Source organism: Panulirus ornatus, chromosome 36 (assembly GCF_036320965.1).
Source record: "Panulirus ornatus isolate Po-2019 chromosome 36, ASM3632096v1, whole genome shotgun sequence".
Taxonomy (NCBI): Eukaryota; Metazoa; Arthropoda; class Malacostraca; order Decapoda; family Palinuridae; genus Panulirus; species Panulirus ornatus.
In genome coordinates, this window is record NC_092259.1 from 17,943,871 (window position 1) to 17,965,385 (window position 21,515).

General features: G+C 52.8%; 1 protein-coding gene across 3 annotated transcripts in view; it reads left to right on the forward strand.

Annotated features, from left to right (window-relative positions):
* Window positions 1–19,707: 19,707 nt before the first annotated feature.
* LOC139760419 (putative divalent cation/proton antiporter TMEM165) overlaps window positions 19,708–21,515 on the forward strand; it is a 231,960-nt gene continuing 230,152 nt past the window's right edge. For 2 of the 3 annotated variants that reach the window (XM_071683600.1, XM_071683602.1), the window contains exon 1: window positions 19,708–19,853. The gene's annotated coding sequence lies outside the window, so the exon portion shown is untranslated. The remainder of the gene's footprint in view (window positions 19,854–21,515) is intronic. The other variant, XM_071683601.1, reaches the window with a different exon arrangement.

The window sequence follows — 21,515 nt, forward strand, 5'->3', positions numbered from 1 at the left end:
CTTCAAGTCAAGCATGTGGTCAAGGGAGACAACCCCCTCAAGTCAAGCATGTGGTCAAGGGAGACAACCCCCTCAAGTCAAGCATGTGGTTCAGGGAGGCGACCCCCTCAAGTCAAGCATGTGGTCAAGGGAGACAACCCCCTCAAGTCAAGCATGTGGTTCAGGGAAGCGACCCCCTCAAGTCAAGCATGTGGTCAAGGGAGACAACCCCCTCAAGTCAAGCATGTGGTCAAGGGAGACAACCCCCTCAAGTCAAGCATGTGGTCAAGGGAGACAACCCCTTCAAGTCAAGCATGTGGTCAAGGGAGACAACCCCCTCAAGTCAAGCATGTTGTCAAGGGAGACAACCCCCTCAAGTCAAGCATGTGGTCAAGGGAGGCAACCCCCTCAAGTCAAGCATGTGGTCAAGGGAGACAACCCCCTAAAGTCAAGCATGTGGTCAAGGGAGACAACCCCCTCAAGTCAAGCTTGTGGTTCAGGGAGGCGACCCCCTCAAGTCAAGCATGTGGCCAAGGGAGACAACCCCCTCAAGTCAAGTATGTGGTCAAGGGAGACAACCCCCTCAAGTCAAGCATGTGGTTCAGGGAGGCGACCCCCTCAAGTCAAGCATGTGGTCAAGTGAGACAACCCCCTCAAGTCAAGCATGTGGTCAAGAGAGACAACCCCCTCAAGTCAAGCATGTGGTCAAGGGAGACAACACCCTCAAGTCAAGCATGGTGTCAAGGGAGACAACCCCCTCAAGTCAAGCATGTGGTTCAGGGAGGCGACCCCCTCAAGTCAAGCATGTGGTCAAGGGAGACAACCCCCTCAAGTCAAGCATGTGGTTCAGGGAGGCGACCCCCTCACGTCAAGCATGTGGTCAAGTGAGACAACCCCATCAAGTCGAGCATGTGGTCATGGGAAACAACCCCCTCAAGTCAAGCATGTGGTCAAGGGAGACAACCCCCTGAAGTCAAGCATGTGGTCAAGGGAGACAACCCCCTCAAGTCAAGCATGTGGTTCAGGGAGGCGACCCCCTCAAGTCAAGCATGTGGTCAAGGGAGACAACCCCTCAAGTCAAGCATGTGGTCAAGGGAGACAACCCCCTCAAGTCAAGCATGTGGTCAATTGAGACAACCCCCCTCAAGTCAAGCATGTGGTTCAGGGAAGCGACCCCCTCAAGTCAGCATGTGGTCAAGGGAACAACCCCCTCAAGTCAGATGTGGTCAAGGGAGACCCCCCCCCCCTCAGGTCAAGCATGTGTTACATGGAAACGACCCTATCAGGTCAAGCATAGAGCCCAGGGGGACGATCCACTCAGGTCAAGCATGTGGTCCATGTAGACCACACCCTCAGGTTAAGCATGTGGTCTATGGAGACGACTCCCTTAGGTCAAGCATGTAGTCCATGGAGACGACCCCCTCAGGTCAAGCATGTGGTCCATGGAGACGACCCCCTCAGGTCAAGTATGTTACCTATGGACACGACCCCCTCAGGTCAAGCATGTGGTCCAGGAAGACGACCCCTTCAGGTCAATTAAGCGTGTGCTTCATTTAGACGACCCACTCAGGTTAAGCATGTGGTCCTGGGAGACGACCCCATCAGGTCAAGAATGTTAGCTATGAAGACGACTCGCTCAGATCAGGCATGTTACTTATGGAGACGACCCTCTCAGGTCAAGCATGTGGTCCAGGTAGACGACCCCCTCAGGTCAAGCATGTGCTCCATTTAGACGACCCCATCAGGTCAAGCATGTGGTCAGGAGACAACCCCCTCAAGTCAAGCATGTGGTCAAGGGAGACAACCCCCTCAAGTCAAGCATGTGGTCAAGGGAGGACGAACCCCCTCAAGTCAAGCATGTGGTCAAGGGAGACAACCCCCTCAAGTCAAGCATGTGGTCAAGGGAGACAACCCCCTTCAAGTCAAGCATGTGGTCAAGGGAGACAACCCCTCAAGTCAAGCATGTGGTCAAGGGAGACAACCCCCTCAAGTCAAGCATGTGGTCAAGGGAGACAACCCCCTCAAGTCAAGCATGTGGTCAAGGGAGACAACCCCTCAAGTCAAGGCATGTGGTCAAGGGAGACAACCCCCTCAAGTCAAGCATGGGGTCAAGGGAGACAACCCCCTCAAGTCAAGCATGTGGTCAAGGGGAGAGCAACCCCCTCAAGTCAAGCATGTGGTCAAGGGAGGACAACCCCCCTCAAGTCAAGCATGTGGTCAAGGGGAGGCAACCCCCTCAAGTCAAGCATGTGGTCAAGGGAACAACCCCCACAAGTCAAGCATGTGTGTTCAGGTAGAGGAGCGACCCCCCCCCTCAAGTCAAGCATGATCAAGGGAGACAACCCCTCAAGTCAAGCATGAGGACCAAGGGAGACAACCCCCTCAAGTCAAGCAAGTGGTCATTGAGACACCCCCCTCAAGTCAAAAGCCATGTGGTTCTGGGAGAGCGACCCACTCAGGTCAAGCATGTGGTCATGGGACGACAACCCCTCAGGTCAAGCATGTGCTCTAAGGGAGACACCCCTCATGTCAAGCATTGTGGGTTCATGGGAGACGACCCAACTCAGGTCAAGCCATGTGTTCATGTGAGACGACCCCCTCAAGTCAAGCATGTGGTCAGGAGACGACCCCCTCAAGTCAAGCATGTGGGTCCTGGGAGACGACACCCCTCAGGTCAAGCATGTGGTCCTGGAGACACCCCCTCAAGTCAAGCATGTGGTCCTAGGAGACGACTCCCTCAAGGTCAAGCATGTGGTCCAGGGAGGACAACCCCTCAAGTCAAGCAATGTGGTCCTGGGAAGACCAACCCCCTCAAGTCAAGCATGTGGTCAAGGGAGGACAACCCCCTCAAGTCCAAGTATGTGTTCTGGGAGGGGACCCCCTCAAGTCAGCATGTGGGTCAAGGGAGACAACCCCCTCAAGTTCCAGCATGTGGTCAAGGGGAGACAACCCCTCAAGTCAAGCGTGTGGTTCAGGAGGCGACCCCTCAAGTCAAGATGTGGTCTAGGGAGACAACCTCAAATCAAGATGTGTCAAGGGGAGACACCACCCTCAGTCAACCATTGGTCAAGGGAGACAACCCCCTCAAGTCAAGCTTGTGGTCAAGGGAGACAACCCCCTCATGTCAAGCATGTGGGTCAAGGGAGGCAACCCCCTCAAGGTCAAGCATGTGGGTCTAAGGGAGGACGACCCCCTGCAAGTCAAGCATGTGGTCAAGGGAGGACAACCCCCTCAAGTCAAGCATGTGGTCAAGGGAGACAACCCCCTCAAGGTCAAAAGCATGTGGTCCAGGTAGACGACCCCCTCAGTCAAGCAAGTTCTTCAGGGAGACGACCCTCTCAGGTCAAGCATGTGGTCCAGGTAGACGACCCCCTCAGGTCAAGCAAGTTCTTCAGGGAGACGACCCCCTCAGGTCAAGCATGTGGTCCTGGGAGACGACCCCCTCAGGTCAAGCAAGTTCTTCAGGGAGACGATCCCCTCAGGTCAAGCATGTGGTCCTGGGAGACGACCCCCTCAGGTCAAGCAAGTTCTTCAGGGAAACGACCCCCTCAGGTCAAGCATGTGGTCCAGGGAGACGACCCCCTCAGGTCAAGCAAGTTCTTCAGGGAGACGATCCCCTCAGGTCAATCATGTGGTCCAGGGAGACGACCCCCTCAGGTCAAACATGTGCTCCAATATACGATCCCCTCAGGTCAAGCATGTGGTCCTGGGAGACGACCCCCTCAGGTCAAGCATGCGGTCCAGTGAGACGACCCCCTCAAGTCAAGCATGTGGTTCAGGGAGGCGACCCCCTCAAGTCAAGCAAGTTCTTCAGGGAGACGACCCCCTCAGGTCAAGCATGTGGTCCAGGTAGACGACCCCCTCAGGTCAAGCAAGTTCTTCAGGGAGACGACCCTCTCAGGTCAAGCATGTGGTCCAGGTAGACGACCCCCTCAGGTCAAGCAAGTTCTTCAGGGAGACGACCCCCTCAGGTCAAGCATGTGGTCCTGGGAGACGACCCCCTCAGGTCAAGCAAGTTCTTCAGGGAGACGATCCCCTCAGGTCAAGCATGTGGTCCTGGGAGACGACCCCCTCAGGTCAAGCAAGTTCTTCAGGGAAACGACCCCCTCAGGTCAAGCATGTGGTCCAGGGAGACGACCCCCTCAATTCAAGCAAGTTCTTCAGGGAGACGATCCCCTCAGGTCAATCATGTGGTCCAGGGAGACGACCCCCTCAGGTCAAACATGTGCTCCAATATACGATCCCCTCAGGTCAAGCATGTGGTCCTGGGAGACGACCCCCTCAGGTCAAGCATGTGGTCAAGGGAGACGACCCCCTCAAGTCAAGCATGTGGTCAAGGGAGACAACCCCCTCAAGTCAAGCATGTGGTCAAGGGAGACAACCCCCTCAAGTCAAGCATGTGGTCAAGGGAGACAACCCCCTCAAGTCAAGCATGTGGTCAAGGGAGACAACCCCCTCAAGTCAAGCATGTGGTCAAGGGAGACAACCCCCTCAAGTCAAGCATGTGGTCAAGGGAGACAACCCCCTCAAGTCAAGCATGTGGTCAAGGGAGACACCCCCTCAAGTCAAGCATGTGGTCAAGGGAGACAACCCCCTCAAGTCAAGCATGTGGTCAAGGGAGACAACCCCCTCAAGTCAAGCATGTGGTCAAGGGAGACAACCCCCTCAAGTCAAGCATGTGGTCAAGGGAGACAACCCCCTCAAGTCAAGCATGTGGTCAAGGGAGACAACCCCCTCAAGTCAAGCATGTGGTCAAGGGAGACAACCCCCTCAAGTCAAGCATGTGGTCAAGGGAGACAACCCCCTCAAGTCAAGCATGTGGTCAAGGGAGACAACCCCCTCAAGTCAAGCATGTGGTCAAGGGAGACAACCCCCTCAAGTCAAGCATGTGGTCAAGGGAGACAACCCCCTCAAGTCAAGCATGTGGTCAAGGGAGACAACCCCCTCAAGTCAAGCATGTGGTCAAGGGAGACAACCCCCTCAAGTCAAGCATGTGGTCAAGGGAGACAACCCCCTCAAGTCAAGCATGTGGTCAAGGGAGACAACCCCCTCAAGTCAAGCATGTGGTCAAGGGAGACAACCCCCTCAAGTCAAGCATGTGGTCAAGGGAGACAACCCCCTCAAGTCAAGCATGTGGTCAAGGGAGACAACCCCCTCAAGTCAAGCATGTGGTCAAGGGAGACAACCCCCTCAAGTCAAGCATGTGGTCAAGGGAGACAACCCCCTCAAGTCAAGCATGTGGTCAAGGGAGACAACCCCCTCAAGTCAAGCATGTGGTCAAGGGAGACAACCCCCTCAAGTCAAGCATGTGGTCAAGGGAGACAACCCCCTCAAGTCAAGCATGTGGTCAAGGGAGACAACCCCCTCAAGTCAAGCATGTGGTCAAGGGAGACAACCCCCTCAAGTCAAGCATGTGGTCAAGGGAGACAACCCCCTCAAGTCAAGCATGTGGTCAAGGGAGACAACCCCCTCAAGTCAAGCATGTGGTCAAGGGAGACAACCCCCTCAAGTCAAGCATGTGGTCAAGGGAGACAACCCCCTCAAGTCAAGCATGTGGTCAAGGGAGACAACCCCCTCAAGTCAAGCATGTGGTCAAGGGAGACAACCCCCTCAAGTCAAGCATGTGGTCAAGGGAGACAACCCCCTCAAGTCAAGCATGTGGTCAAGGGAGACAACCCCCTCAAGTCAAGCATGTGGTCAAGGGAGACAACCCCCTCAAGTCAAGCATGTGGTCAAGGGAGACAACCCCCTCAAGTCAAGCATGTGGTCAAGGGAGACAACCCCCTCAAGTCAAGCATGTGGTCAAGGGAGACAACCCCCTCAAGTCAAGCATGTGGTCAAGGGAGACAACCCCCTCAAGTCAAGCATGTGGTCAAGGGAGACAACCCCCTCAAGTCAAGCATGTGGTCAAGGGAGACAACCCCCTCAAGTCAAGCATGTGGTCAAGGGAGACAACCCCCTCAAGTCAAGCATGTGGTCAAGGGAGACAACCCCCTCAAGTCAAGCATGTGGTCAAGGGAGACAACCCCCTCAAGTCAAGCATGTGGTCAAGGGAGACAACCCCCTCAAGTCAAGCATGTGGTCAAGGGAGACAACCCCCTCAAGTCAAGCATGTGGTCAAGGGAGACAACCCCCTCAAGTCAAGCATGTGGTCAAGGGAGACAACCCCCTCAAGTCAAGCATGTGGTCAAGGGAGACAACCCCCTCAAGTCAAGCATGTGGTCAAGGGAGACAACCCCCTCAAGTCAAGCATGTGGTCAAGGGAGACAACCCCCTCAAGTCAAGCATGTGGTCAAGGGAGACAACCCCCTCAAGTCAAGCATGTGGTCAAGGGAGACAACCCCCTCAAGTCAAGCATGTGGTCAAGGGAGACAACCCCCTCAAGTCAAGCATGTGGTCAAGGGAGACAACCCCCTCAAGTCAAGCATGTGGTCAAGGGAGACAACCCCCTCAAGTCAAGCATGTGGTCAAGGGAGGCAACCCCCTCAAGTCAAGCATGTGGTCAAGGGAGACAACCCCCTCAAGTCAAGCATGTGGTCAAGGGAGACAACCCCCTCAAGTCAAGCATGTGGTCAAGGGAGGCCACCCCCTCAAGTCAAGCATGTGGTCAAGGGAGACAACCCCCTCAAGTCAAGCATGTGGTCAAGGGAGACAACCCCCTCAAGTCAAGCATGTGGTCAAGGGAGACAACCCCCTCAAGTCAAGCATGTGGTCAAGGGAGACAACCCCCTCAAGTCAAGCATGTGGTCAAGGGAGACAACCCCCTCAAGTCAAGCATGTGGTCAAGGGAGACAACCCCCTCAAGTCAAGCATGTGGTCAAGGGAGACAACCCCCTCAAGTCAAGCATGTGGTCAAGGGAGGACAACCCCCTCAAGTCAAGCATGTGGTCAAGGGAGACAACCCCCTCAAGTCAAGCATGTGGTCAAGGGAGGACAACCCCCTCAAGTCAAGCATGTGGTCAAGGGAGACAACCCCCTCAAGTCAAGCATGTGGTCAAGGGAGACAACCCCTCAAGTCAAGCATGTGGTCAAGGGAGACAACCCCCTCAAGTCAAGCATGTGGTCAAGGGAGACAACCCCCTCAAGTCAAGCATGTGGTCAAGGGAGACAACCCCCTCAAGTCAAGCATGTGGTCAAGGGAGACAACCCCCTCAAGTCAAGCATGTGGTCAGGGAGACAACCCCCTCAAGTCAAGCATGTGGTCAAGGAGACAACCCCCTCAAGTCAAGCATGTGGTCAAGGGAGACAACCCCCTCAAGTCAAGCATGTGGTCAAGGGAGACAACCCCCTCAAGTCAAGCATGTGGTCAAGGGAGACAACCCCCTCAAGTCAAGCATGTGGTCAAGGGAGACAACCCCCTCAAGTCAAGCATGTGGTCAAGGGAGAGCAACCCCCTCAAGTCAAGCATGTGGTCAGGGAGACAACCCCCTCAAGTCAAGCATGTGGTCAAGGGAGACAACCCCCTCAAGTCAAGCATGTGGTCAAGGGAGGACAACCCCCTCAAGTCAAGCATGTGGTCAAGGGAGACAACCCCCTCAAGTCAAGCATGTGGTCAAGGGAGACAACCCCCTCAAGTCAAGCATGTGGTCAAGGGAGACAACCCCCTCAAGTCAAGCATGTGGTCAAGGGAGACAACCCCCTCAAGTCAAGCATGTGGTCAAGGGAGACAACCCCCTCAAGTCAAGCATGTGGTCAAGGGAGACAACCCCCTCAAGTCAAGCATGTGGTCAAGGGAGACAACCCCCTCAAGTCAAGCATGTGGTCAAGGGAGACAACCCCTCAAGTCAAGCATGTGGTTCAGGGAGGCGACCCCCTCAAGTCAAGCATGTGGTCAAGGGAGACAACCCCCTCAAGTCAAGCATGTGGTCAAGGGAGACAACCCCCTCAAGTCAAGCATGTGGTCAAGGGAGACAACCCCCTCAAGTCAAGCATGTGGTCAAGGGAGACAACCCCCTCAAGTCAAGCATGTGGTTCAGGGAGACAACCCCCTCAAGTCAAGCATGTGGTCAAGGGAGACAACCCCCTCAAGTCAAGCATGTGGTCAAGGGAGACAACCCCCTCAAGTCAAGCATGTGGTCAAGGGAGACAACCCCCTCAAGTCAAGCATGTGGTCAAGGGAGACAACCCCCTCAAGTCAAGCATGTGGTCAAGGGAGACAACCCCCTCAAGTCAAGCATGTGGTCAAGGGAGACGACCCCCTCAAGTCAAGCATGTGGTCAAGGGAGACAACCCCCTCAAGTCAAGCATGTGGTCAAGGGAGACAACCCCCTCAAGTCAAGCATGTGGTCAAGGAGACAACCCCCTCAAGTCAAGCATGTGGTCAAGGGAGACGACCCCCTCAAGTCAAGCATGTGGTCAAGGGAGACAACCCCCTCAAGTCAAGCATGTGGTCAAGGGAAGGACACCCCCTCAAGTCAAGCATGTGGTCAAGGGAGACAACCCCCTCAAGTCAAGCATGTGGTCAAGGGAGACAACCCCCTCAAGTCAAGCATGTGGTCAAGGGAGACAACCCCCTCAAGTCAAGCATGTGGTTCAGGGAGGCGACCCCCTCAAGTCAAGCATGTGGTCAAGGGAGACAACCCCCTCAAGTCAAGCATGTGGTCAAGGGAGACAACCCCCTCAAGTCAAGCATGTGGTTCAGGGAAGCGACCCCCTCAAGTCAAGCATGTGGTCAAGGGAGACAACCCCCTCAAGTCAAGCATGTGGTCAAGGGAGACAACCCCCTCAAGTCAAGCATGTGGTCAAGGGAGACAACCCCCTCAAGTCAAGCATGTGGTCAAGGGAGACAACCCCCTCAAGTCAAGCATGTGGTCAAGGGAGACATCCCCCTCAAGTCAAGCATGTGGTTCAGGGAGGCGACCCCCTCAAGTCAAGCATGTGGTCAAGGGAGACAACCCCCTCAAGTCAAGCATGTGGTCCTGGGAGACAACCCCCTCAAGTCAAGCATGTGGTCAAGGGAGGCAACCCCCTCAAGTCAAGCATGTGGTCAAGGGAGACAACCCCCTCAAGTCAAGCATGTGGTCAAGGGAGACAACCCCCTCAAGTCAAGCATGTGGTCAAGGGAGACAACCCCCTCAAATCAAGCATGTGGTCAAGGGAGACAACCCCCTCAAGTCAAGCATGTGGTCAAGGGAGACAACCCCCTCAAGTCAAGCATGTGGTCCTGGGAGACAACCCCACCAGGTAAAGCATGTGGTCGTCGGAGACGACCCCCTCAGGTCAAGCATGTGGTCCAGGAAGACGACCCCCTCAGGTCAAGAATGTTAGCAATGAAGACGACCCCTCATATGAAGCATGTTACTTATGGAGACGACCCTCTCAGGTCAAGCATGTGTTCTTGGGTGACAAGCCCCACAGGTCAAGCATGTGGTCCATTTACACGACCCCCTAAGGTCAAGCATGTGGTCCATTTACACGACCCCCTAAGGTCAAGCATGTGGTCCATTTACACGACCCCCTAAGGTCAAGCATGTGGTCCGGGGAGACGAACCCCTCAAGTCAAGCATGTGGTCCGGGGAGACGAACCCCTCAAGTCAAGCATGTGGTCCATTTACACGACCCCCTAAGGTCAAGCATGTGGTCCGGGGAGACGAACCCCTCAAGTCAAGCATGTGGTCCGGGGAGACGAACCCCACTCAGTTCAAGCATTTGGTCCAGGAAAACGATCCCCTCAGATCAAGCAAGTGGTCCTGGGAGACGATCCCCTCAGGTCAAACATGTAGTCCAAGGAGTGGACCCCCTTCAGATAAAACATGTGGTCTAGGGAGACGACCCTCTCAGGTCAAGCATGTAGTTCAGGGAGACAACCTTCTGATGTCTAGCATGTGGTCAAGGTGGACGACCTCCTCAGGTCAAGCATATGGATCACGGAGACGACCCCTCCGTTCAATCATGTGGTCCACGGAGACGACCCCCGTAGTTCAAGCTTATGATCCAGGGAAATGACCCCTTCAGGTTAAGCATGTGGTCCATTTACACGACCCCCTAAGGTCAAGCATGTGGTCCGGGGAGACGACCCCCTCAGGTCAACCATGTGGTCCTGGGAGACAACCCCATCAGGTCAAGCATATGGGCCTCGGAGACGACCAGCTCAGGTCAAGCATGTGGTCCTGGGAGACGACCCCCTCAGGTCAAGAATGTTAGCTATGAAGACGACTCGCTCAGATCAGGCATGTTACTTATGGATACGACCCTCTCAGGTCAAGCATGTGGTCCTGGTAGACGACCCCCTTAGGTCAAGCATGTGCTCCATTTAGACGACCCCCTCAGTTCAAGCATGTGGTCCTGGGAGACGACCCCCTCAGGTCAAGCATGTTAGCTATGAAGACGACCCACTCAGATCAAGCATGTTACTTATGGATACGACCCCCTCAGGTCAAGCATGTGGTCCTGGGAGACGACCCCCTCAGGTCAAGCATGTTAGCTATGAAGACGACCCACTCAGATCAAGCATGTTACTTATGGATACGACCCTCTCAGGTCAAGCATGTGGTCCTAGGAGACGACCCCCTCAAGTCAAGCATGTGGTCCTGGGAGACGATCCCCTCAAGTCAAGCATGTGGTCCTGGGAGACGACTCCCTTAGGTCAAGCATGTGCTCCATTTAGACGACACCCTCAGGTCATGCATGTGGTCCTGGGAGACGACTCCCTCAGGTCAAGCATGTGGTCCTGGGAGACGACCAACTCAGGTCAAGCATGTGGTCCTGGGAGACGACCAACTCAGGTCAAGCATGTGCTCCATTTAGACGATCCCCTCAGGTCAAGCATGTGGTCCTAGAAGACGACTCCCTCAGGTCAAGCATGTGGTCCGAGAAGACGACTCCCTCAGGTCAGACATGTGCTCCTTTTGGACGACCTCCCTCAGGTCAAGCATATGGTTGTGGAAGACGACCCCTTCAGGTCAAGCATGTGTTCCTGGGAGACGATCCCCTCAGGTCAAGCATGTGGTCCTGGGAGACGATCCCCTCAAGTCAAGCATGTGGTCCTGGGAGACGATCCCCTCAGGTCAAGCATGTGGTCCTGGGAGACGATCCCCTCAAGTCAAGCATGTGGTCCTGGGAGACGATCCCCTCAGGTCAAGCATGTGGTCCTGGGAGACGACCCCCTCAGGTCAAACATGTGCTCTATTTAGACGACCCCCTCAGGTCAAGCATATGCTCCTGGGAGAAGACCCCACTCAGGTCAAGCATGTGGTCCTGGGAGACGATCCCCTCAAGTCAAGCATGTGGTCCTGGGAGACGATCCCCTCAGGTCAAGCATGTGGTCCTGGGAGACGATCCCCTCAAGTCAAGCATGTGGTCCTGGGAGACGATCCCCTCAGGTCAAGCATGTGGTCCTGGGAGACGATCCCCTCAGGTCAAGGATGTGGTCCTGGGAGACGATCCCCTCAGGTCAAGCATGTGGTCCTGGGAGACGATCCCCTCAGGTCAAGCATGTAGTCCTGTGAGACGACCCCTCAAGTCAAACATGTGCTCTATTTAGACGACCCCCTCAGGTCAAGCATATGCTCCTGGGAGAAGACCCCACTCAGGTCAAGCATGTGGTCCTGGGAGACGATCCCCTCAGGTCAAGCATGTGGTCCTGGGAGACGATCCCCTCAGGTCAAGCATGTGGTCCTGGGAGACGATCCCCTCAGGTCAAGCATGTGGTCCTGGGAGACGACCCCCTCAGGTCAAACATGTGCTCTATTTAGACGACCCCCTCAGGTCAAGCATATGCTCCTGGGAGAAGACCCCACTCAGGTCAAGCATGTGGTCCTGGGAGACGATCCCCTCAAGTCAAGCATGTGGTCCTGGGAGACGATCCCCTCAGGTCAAGCATGTGGTCCTGGGAGACGATCCCCTCAAGTCAAGCATGTGGTCCTGGGAGACGATCCCCTCAGGTCAAGCATGTGGTCCTGGGAGACGATCCCCTCAGGTCAAGGATGTGGTCCTGGGAGACGATCCCCTCAGGTCAAGCATGTGGTCCTGGGAGACGATCCCCTCAGGTCAAGCATGTAGTCCTGTGAGACGACCCCTCAAGTCAAACATGTGCTCTATTTAGACGACCCCCTCAGGTCAAGCATATGCTCCTGGGAGAAGACCCCACTCAGGTCAAGCATGTGGTCCTGGGAGACGACCCCCTCAGGTCAAGCATGTGGTCCTGGGAGACGATCCCCTCAGGTCAAGCATGTGGTCCTGGGAGACGATCCCCTCACGTCAAACATGTGCTCTATTTAGACGACCCCCTCAGGTCAAGCATATGCTCCTGGGAGAAGACCCCACTCAGGTCAAGCATGTGGTCCTGGGAGACGACCCCCTCAGGTCAAGCATGTGGTCCTGGGAGACGATCCCCTCAGGTCAAGCATGTGGTCCTGGGAGACGATCCCCTCACGTCAAACATGTGCTCTATTTAGACGACCCCCTCAGGTCAAGCGTGTGGTCCAGGGAGATGACCCTCTCAGGTCAAGTATGTGGTCCAGAGGGACGACCCTCTCAGGTCTAGCATGTGGTGAAGGGAGACGACCCCTTCATGTCAAGCATGTGGGTCACGGAGACGACCCCTCTGGTCAATCCTGTTGTCCATGGAGACGACCCCCGTAGTTCAAGCATATGATCCAGGGAAATGACCCCTTCAGGTGAAGCATGTGGTCCAGGGAGACGACCCCCTCAGATCTAGCATGTGGTCAAGGGAGACGACCCCCTCAGTTCAAGCATGTGGTTAAGAGAGGCAACCCTCTCAAGCATATGATCCAGGGAGACGACCCTCTCAGGTCAAGTATGTGGTCAAGGGAGACGACCCTCTCAGGTCTAGCATGTGGTCAAGGGAGACGACCCCCTCAGGTCTAGCATGTGGTCAAGGGAGACGACCCCTTCAGGACAATCATGTGTTCCACGGAGACGACCCCCGTAGTTCAAGCTTATGATCCAGGAAAATGACCCCTTCAGGTCAAGCATGTGGTACAGGAAAATGACCCCTTCAGGTCAAGCATGTGGTACATGGAGACGACCCCCTCAGGTCAAGCATGTGGTACATGGAGACGACCCCCTTAGGTCAAGCATGTGGTCCTGGGAGACGACATTCTCAGGTCAAGCATTTAGTCTATGGAGACGACTCCTTGAGGTCAAGCATGCGGTACATGGAGACGACATTCTCAGGTCAAGCATGTGGTCTATGGAGACGACCCCCTCAGGTTATGCATGTTACCCATGGAGACGACCCCCTCAGGTCAAGCATGTGGTTCAGGAAGACGACCCCTCAGGTCAATTGAGCATGTGCTCCATTTAGACGACTCCCTCAGGTCAACCATGTGGTCCTGGGAGACAACCCCATCAGGTCAAGCATGTGGGCCTCGGAGACGACCCCCTCAGGTCAAGCATGTGGTCCAGGAAGACGACCCCCTCAGGTCAAGCATGTTAGCTATGAAGACGACCCCCTCAGATCAAGCTTGTTACTTATGGATACGACCCTCTCAGGTCAAGCATGTATTCCTGGGAGACGACCCCCTCAAGCATGTGCTCCATTTAGACGACCTCCTCTGGACAAGCACGTGGTCCTGGGAGACGACCCCTTCAGGTCAAGCATGTGGTCAAGGGAGACGACCCCCTCAGGCCAGGCATGTGCTCCGTTTAGACGACCCAATCAGGTCAAGCGTGTGTTCCTGGGAGAGGACCACCTTCAGGTCAAGCAAGTGGTCCTGGGAGACGACCCCATCAGGTCAAGCATGTGCTCCATTTTGATGACCCCTTCAGATCATCCAAATGCTCCTGGGAGACGATCCCCTCAGATCAAGCATGTAGTCCAGGGAGACGACCCCTTCAGGTCATGCATGTGGTCCAGGGAGACGACCCCTTCAGGTCATGCATGTGGTCCAGGGAGATGACCCTCTCAGGTCAAGCATGTGGTCCAGGGAGACGATCCCCTCAGATCAAGCATGTAGTCCAGGGAGACGACCCCTTCAGGTCATGCATGTGGTCCAGGGAGATGACCCTCTCAGGTCAAGCATGTGGTCCAGGGAGACGATCCCCTCAGATCAAGCATGTAGTCCAGGGAGACGACCCTCTCAGGTCAAACATGTGGTCCAGGGAGATGATCCTCTCAGGTCAAGCATGTGGTCCAGGGAGACGACCCCCTCATGACAAGCATGTGGTCCACGGAGACGACTCCCTTAGATCAAGCTTATGATCCAGGGAGACGACCCCCTCAGGTCAAGCATGTGGTACATGGAGACGACCCCCTCAGGTCAAGCAAGTGGCCCAGGGAGACAACCCCCTCAGGTCAAGCATGTGGTACATGGAGACGATCCCTCCAGGTCAAGTAAGTGGCCCAGGGAGACGACCCCCTCAGGTCAAGCATGTGATCCATGGAGACGACCCCCTCAGGTCAAGCATGTAGTCCAGGAATACTACCCCTTCAGGTCAATTGAGCATGTGCTCCATTTACACGACCCCCTCAGGTCAAGCATGTGGTCCTGGGAGACAACCCCATCAGGTCAAGCATGTGGGCCTCGGAGACGACCCCCTCAGGTCAAGCATGTGGTCCAGGAAGACGACCCCCTCAGGTCAAGCATGTTAGCTATGAAGACGACCCCCTCAGATCAAGCATGTTACTTATGGATTCGACCCTCGCAGGTCAAGCATGTGTTCCTGGGAGACGACCCCCTCAGGTCAAGCATGTGCTCCATTTAGACGACCCCATCAGGTCAAGCATGTGGTCCTCGGAGACGACCCCCTCAGGTCAAGCATGTGCTCCATTTAGACGACCCCATCAGGTCAAGCATGTGGTCCTGGGAGACGACCCCCTCAGGTCAAGCATGTGGTCCAGGAAGGGGACTCCCTCAGGCCAAGCATGTGCTCTCACTTGTGCCCATGATGACCAATGAACGACTGCAGGAGATGCTGCCTCTTGTGGCCATGATGACCAATGTGGGACTGCAGGAGGTGCTGCCTCTTGTGGCCATGATGACCAATGAACGACTGCAGGAGATGCTGCCTCTTGTGGCCATGATGACCAATGTGGGACTGCAGGAGGTGCTGCCTCTTGTGGCCATGATGACCAATGAACGACTGCAGGAGATGCTGCCTCTTGTGGCCATGATGACCAATGTGGGACTGCAGGAGATGCTGCCTCTTGTGGCCATGATGACCAATGTGGGACTGCAGGAGATGCTGCCTCTTGTGGCCATGATGACCAATGTGGGACTGCAGGAGATGCTGCCTCTTGTGGCCATGATGACCAATGTGGGACTACAGGAGGTGCTGCCTCTTGTGGCCATGATGACCAATGTGGGACTGCAGGAGATACTGCCTCTTGTGGCCATGATGACCAATGTGGGACTACAGGAGATGCTGCCTCTTGTGGCCATGATGACCAATGTGGGACTGCAGGAGATGCTGCATCTTGTGGCCATGATGACCAATGTGGGACTGCAGGAGATGCTGCCTCTTGTGGCCATGATGACCAATGTGGGACTGCAGGAGATGCTGCCTCTTGTGGCCATGATGACCAATGTGGGACTACAGGAGGTGCTGCCTCTTGTGGCCATGATGACCAATGTGGGACTGCAGGAGATACTGCCTCTTGTGGCCATGATGACCAATGTGGGACTACAGGAGGTGCTGCCTCTTGTGGCCATGATGACCAATGTGGGACTGCAGGAGGTGCTGCCTCTTGTGGCCATGATGACCATTGTGGGACTGCAGGAGATGCTGCCTCTTGTGGCCATGATGACCATTGTGGGACTGCAGGAGGTGCTGCCTCTTGTGGCCATGATGACCAATGTGGGACTGCAGGAGATACTGCCTCTTGTGGCCATGATGACCAATGTGGGACTACAGGAGATACTGCCTCTTGTGGCCATGATGACCAATGTGGGACTGCAGGAGATACTGCCTCTTGTGGCCATGATGACCAATGTGGGACTGCAGGAGGAGCTGCCTCTTTTACCCATGATAAATAGTGTGGGAATCCAGGATATGTTGCCTTTTGTGGCCATGATGACCAATGAGGGGCTGCAGCAAGTGCTGCCTCTTGTGGCCATGATGACCAATGAATGACTGCGGGAGGTGCTTCTTCTTGTGGCCATGATGAAGAATGGGACTGCAGGAGGTGCTGCCACTTGTGGCCATGATGACCAATGTGGGACTGCAGGAGGTGCTGCCTCTTGTGGCCATGATGACCAATGTGGGACTGTAAGAGGTGCTGCCTCTTGTGGCCATGAGGACCAATGTGGGACTGCAGGAGGTGCTGCCTCTTGTGGCCATGATGACCAATGTGGGACTGCAGGAGGTGCTGCCTCTTGTGGCCATGATGACCAATGTGGGACTGCAGGAGGTGCTGCCTCTTGTGGCTATGATGGCCAATGTGGGACTGCAGGAGGTGCTGCCTCTTGTGGCCATGATGACCAATGTGGGACTGCAGGAGGTGCTGCCTCTTGTGGCCATGATGACCAATGTGGGACTGCAGGAGGTGCTGCCTCTTGTGGCCATGATGACCAATGTGGGACTGCATGAGGTGTTGCCTCTTGTGGCCATGATGACCAATGTGGGACTGCAGGAGATGCTGCCTCTTGTGGCCATGATGACAATGTGGGACTGCAGGAGGTGCTGCCTCTTGTGGCCATGATGGCCAATGTGGGACTGCAGGAGGTGCTGCCTCTTGTGGCCATGATGACCAATGTGGGACTGCAGGAGGTGCTGCCTCTTGTGGCCATGATGACCAATGTGGGACTGCAGGAGGTGCTGCCTCTTGTGACCATGATGACCAATGTGGGACTGCAGGAGGTGTTGCCTCTTGTGGCCATGATGACCAATGTGGCACTGCAGGAGGTGCTGCCTCTTGTGGCCATGATGACCAATGTGGGACTGCAGGAGGTGCTGCCTCTTGTGGCTATGATGGCCAATGTGGGACTGCAGGAGGTGCTGCCTCTTGTGGCCATGATGACCAATGTGGGACTGCAGGAGGTGCTGCCTCTTGTGGCCATGATGGCCAATGTGGGACTGCAGGAGGTGTTGCCTCTTGTGGCCATGACGACCAATGTGGGACTGCAGGAGGTGCTGCCTCTTGTGGCCATGATGACCAATGTGGGACTGCAGGAGGTGTTGCCTCTTGTGGCCATGATGACCAATGTGGGACTGCAGGAGGTGCTGCCTCTTATGGCCATGATGACCAATGTGGGACTGCAGGAGGTGCTGCCTCTTGTGGCCATGATGACCAATGTGGGACTGCAGGAGGTGCTGCCTCTTGTGGCCATGATGACCAATGTGGGACTGCAGGAGGTGCTGCCTCTTGTGGCCATGAGGACCAGTGTGGGACTGCAGGAGATGCTGCCTCTTGTGGCCATGATGACCAATGTGGGACTGCAGGAGATGCTGCCTCTTGTGGCCATGATGACCAATGTGGGACTGCAGGAGGTGCTGCCTCTTGTGGCCATGATGACCAATGTGGGACTGCAGGAGATGCTGCCTCTTATGGCCATGATGACCAATGTGGGACTACAGGAGGTGCTGCCTCTTGTGGCCATGATGACCAATGTGGGACTGTAAGAGGTGCTGCCTCTTGTGGCCATGATGACCAATGTGGGACTGCATGAGGTGCTGCCTCTTGTGACCATGATGGCCAATGTGGGACTGCAGGAGGTGCTGCCTCTTGTGGCCATGATGACCAATGTGGGACTGCAGGAGGTGCTGCCTCTTGTGGCCATGATGACCAATGTGGGACTGCAGGAGGTGTTGCCTCTTGTGGCCATGATGACCAATGTGGGACTGCAGGAGGTGTTGCCTCTTGTGGCCATGAGGACCAATGTGGGACTGCAGGAGGTGCTGCCTCTTGTGGCCATGATGACCAATGTGGGACTGTAAGAGGTGCTGCCTCTTGTGGCCATGATGACCAATGTGGGACTGCAGGAGGTGTTGCCTCTTGTGACCATGATGGCCAATGTGGGACTGTAAGAGGTGCTGCCTCTTGTGGCCATGATGACCAATGTGGGACTGCAGGAGGTGCTGCCTCTTGTGGCCATGATGACCAATGTGGGACTGCAGGAGGTGCTGCCTCTTGTGGCCATGATGGCCAATGTGGGACTGCAGGAGGTGCTGCCTCTTGTGGCCATGATGACCAATGTGGGACTGCAGGAGGTGCTGCCTCTTGTGGCCATGATGACCAATGTGGGACTGCAGGAGGTGCTGCCTCTTGTGGCCATGATGACCAATGTGGGACTGCAGTAGGTGTTGCCTCTTGTTTCCATTATGACTACTGCTGGACTGCATGAGGTGTTGCCTCTTGTGGCCATGATGACCAATGTGGGGCTGCGGGAAGTGTTGCCTCTTGTGGCCATGTCTTCCTTATTCAATCCTACCTTTTGGTTATCTTCCACCCCAGAAATAACCAGTTCTTTACTCATCTTCCCCTACATTGCCCATGTCATGTGCACCCAGACTGAGGCAATCTTCCAGCTCTTACATTTTACCGTCTTACTCTCCACTTTTGCTTATTGCACATCTTTAGTACTTTCTGGTGTTTTATGTGCGAGGTAACCAGGCATTGAAAGCTGTTGAAGAGTCCAGGGGAATATAAGGTATAAAATTACGGCGATGGCAACAGCAATCGTTTGCTCAGTGAAGGATGAGGATTTGTGTGTCCTCTGTCCTGGAGGTGAGTCGTCCCTACCCTGTAGGTGGATATGGTCACCTGTGTTGAGAAGGATCCACTGAAAATATCTCCAGGTAAATATCTTAACCAAGTAATGGCGAGTCATACGTCAACGTAACTTAACGTGGTCGCCAACGTGACACGACAAGACCTGTGGGAAAAGTCGACCAGCTGATACAGTGTAGGTAAGTCGCCAGCCCTGGGAATTACTAGGGTTTAGTCCACTGCTACAGATCATCCTGTGGAATATGATAATATCTTCTGCTAGCTGCGCGAGAGGAGCTTCAACTTCTCCAGCTCAGGAAAAGTGGCGTAGAGTTGTTGAGGAGCGGCCAAGACGTTATCTCTGGCGGGTGCTTGGGATACACGTAGTCCACCTTGCCTTGCTCTGGGCTCACCCAGCGAGGCGAGTGTTTGGCTGGGCGATGTCCCCTATCATGGATTCGTTGTTCCGCCACACTGGTTAAAGTTAGGGAATCAATAGTCCGGTGGAACAGCACATCCATGATAAAGGTCACCGACCAGCAAGCTCTCTATTCGCAGGATTACCCCAGGGCACCGTGACATGATGAGGCACTTTGTCAAGGTGAAGACCTTTTTTTACCTATACTTGAGGTGTTGTCCTCGGAGGAATGTGTACATGAGTACACTATATATATATATATATATATATATATATATATATATATATATATATATATATATATATATATATATATATATATATATATATATATATATATATTCTTTTTTCACGATAATTCGTCCAAAGGCCTTTGAAACTTTTTCCACGTATTTCAACTCGCAGTACATGAGGACTGAGATGTTATTGTTGTTGTTGCATCATTGTGTGGACAGTACTGTGGTACTTACTGTTCAGCAAAACTCCACCACCGAGAGAGTAATGTCAACCATAAGTTATAGAAAAGAATCTGATTTTGGATTTTCGGTCGGAAATCATCCGTTATGATCCTCCTGTTTGGCGTAATCCGCCTTTGACGTAAGCAAAATAATCAAGTATAAGATACTCAATCATATGCGACTGTATTGTGTGTATATACTTAGAATCTATCTGTAGATAAGGAAATAGTACAAGTTAGGTTTATCTCTGCTTTTATGACATTTAATCATTCCACGAGAGACTCGGTCGTAAGTCTTATTATCCAGCTGATGATCACAACAACTTGACACAAGTCGTGTGAAGGAAAGGAAGGTCGAAATCGTTGCGCGCAACGTGTTCGACTGAAAAGTAAGTTACATTGTCAGATTATTGATGGAAATATTATCTTGTATTCTGATGAGGTATGTCGGGATATATTAAGAAAGGTTATGAAATAGGCTGATTCTTTGGGTGAGTATTGCCTGTAGTAAAATTCAGATTGGTGATAGTAGGGGTACCGGTATACATCTTTTCGGAAAAAAAGAGAAAACCATGTAATCTTTATTACAAGGGATTTAGGGTGCTACTAGGGAGTAGTATCCTCGTGGGGATACATGAGGTGAAAGGCCAGCTGCTGTTAAATTTCAAGAATTTAGACTAAAGAATTTGGCTCTGCTTGTGGAAAACTTTCAGAGCAGTATGTTTTAATAGTTCAACGGTTATATAAGAATGCTTTAACTTCTTTATCTACTTTATTTATTCTATTCCAAATTATGTGTAGGCTAGGCAGGTGCATATAGTTTCTCGAATTGGTAAAAGTTGAGTTTGGCTCCGCATCGTTATTATATTTGGATATTGAATTATATTCTGTAATGTTTGTGTTGTATCAAAGAGAAAACTAACAGTTGCAGAGCGCGAATTTGGGTGTTATACTGATATTTTGCAGAACTATGTTAAAAAAGTAGATGATGATGGTTATGTTTAATGTGGGGTTAAGTAGTGAATAAGTAAGTAATACACTTGTTCAATATCAGTTGACTATCAACAAGACCTAATCTAACCTTGCCAAGAAGCCAAAATGTTAGGAAAATTATACTAACAAAATTCTTGTTCTTGGGATCACTTGGCTACTATTTTGTTTTTTTCTGACACAGTTTGTGTGGTACCCCGTCATTGATGACAGTCTCACATTTTGACTGGAGTATTGAAAATTATGATAAATGGCTAGGGAGGTCATGTCAGGTTTTCATAGGTTCTGTCAATTTTTTACAAGTGTATTACTTCATTAATTTTTCCTTATGTTTGAAGGAATAGTGGTTCCAATAACATTATATGGTTGAGGAATGGGTTATAGATAGGATTGTATGGAGAAGGGTGGATGTGCTGGAAATGAAATGTTTGAGGACGATGTATGGTGTGAGGCGGTTTGATTGACTAAGTAATGAAAGAGTAAGAGAGATGTGTGGTAATAAAAGAGTGTGGCGGAGAGTAGAAGAGGGTGTATTGAAATGGTTTGGACATATGGAAAGAATAAATATGTATTTACATGATATTTATGTAGGCATGACATTATTTACATTAATGAATGAATGTATTTTCATTCAAAACATAAACACTGACTTTTAAGATATTGTTTCTTATGTGCTAATAATGATCACAGTAGGGAGCATGTAAATCTAGCATTAGGCCAAGATTATGATTTTGTGCTTTTGGTATCTTGGTAATCCGTGGGTAACGGAGCTATACAATATCTGTTCTAGCTACGTTGGTGGACTGTTGGTGACATGTATAGGTTTTGGTAGAGCAAACATCAGCTGGCATTGTTATATATTGGCTGAAATCAATAAAAAGTCAAATGATTTGTGAAACATTAGCTTCATAACATGTCAGTGAATGGATTTATCACTACAATGAACATGCCCTTGCAGTTATTGCTGGTGACGTTTGGGTAATTTGTGAAAGCAAATATCAGGTGGAATTTTCTGTGATGGTAGGAGCTCTTAAAAGTCTTATGATGTAGATGATGCATGA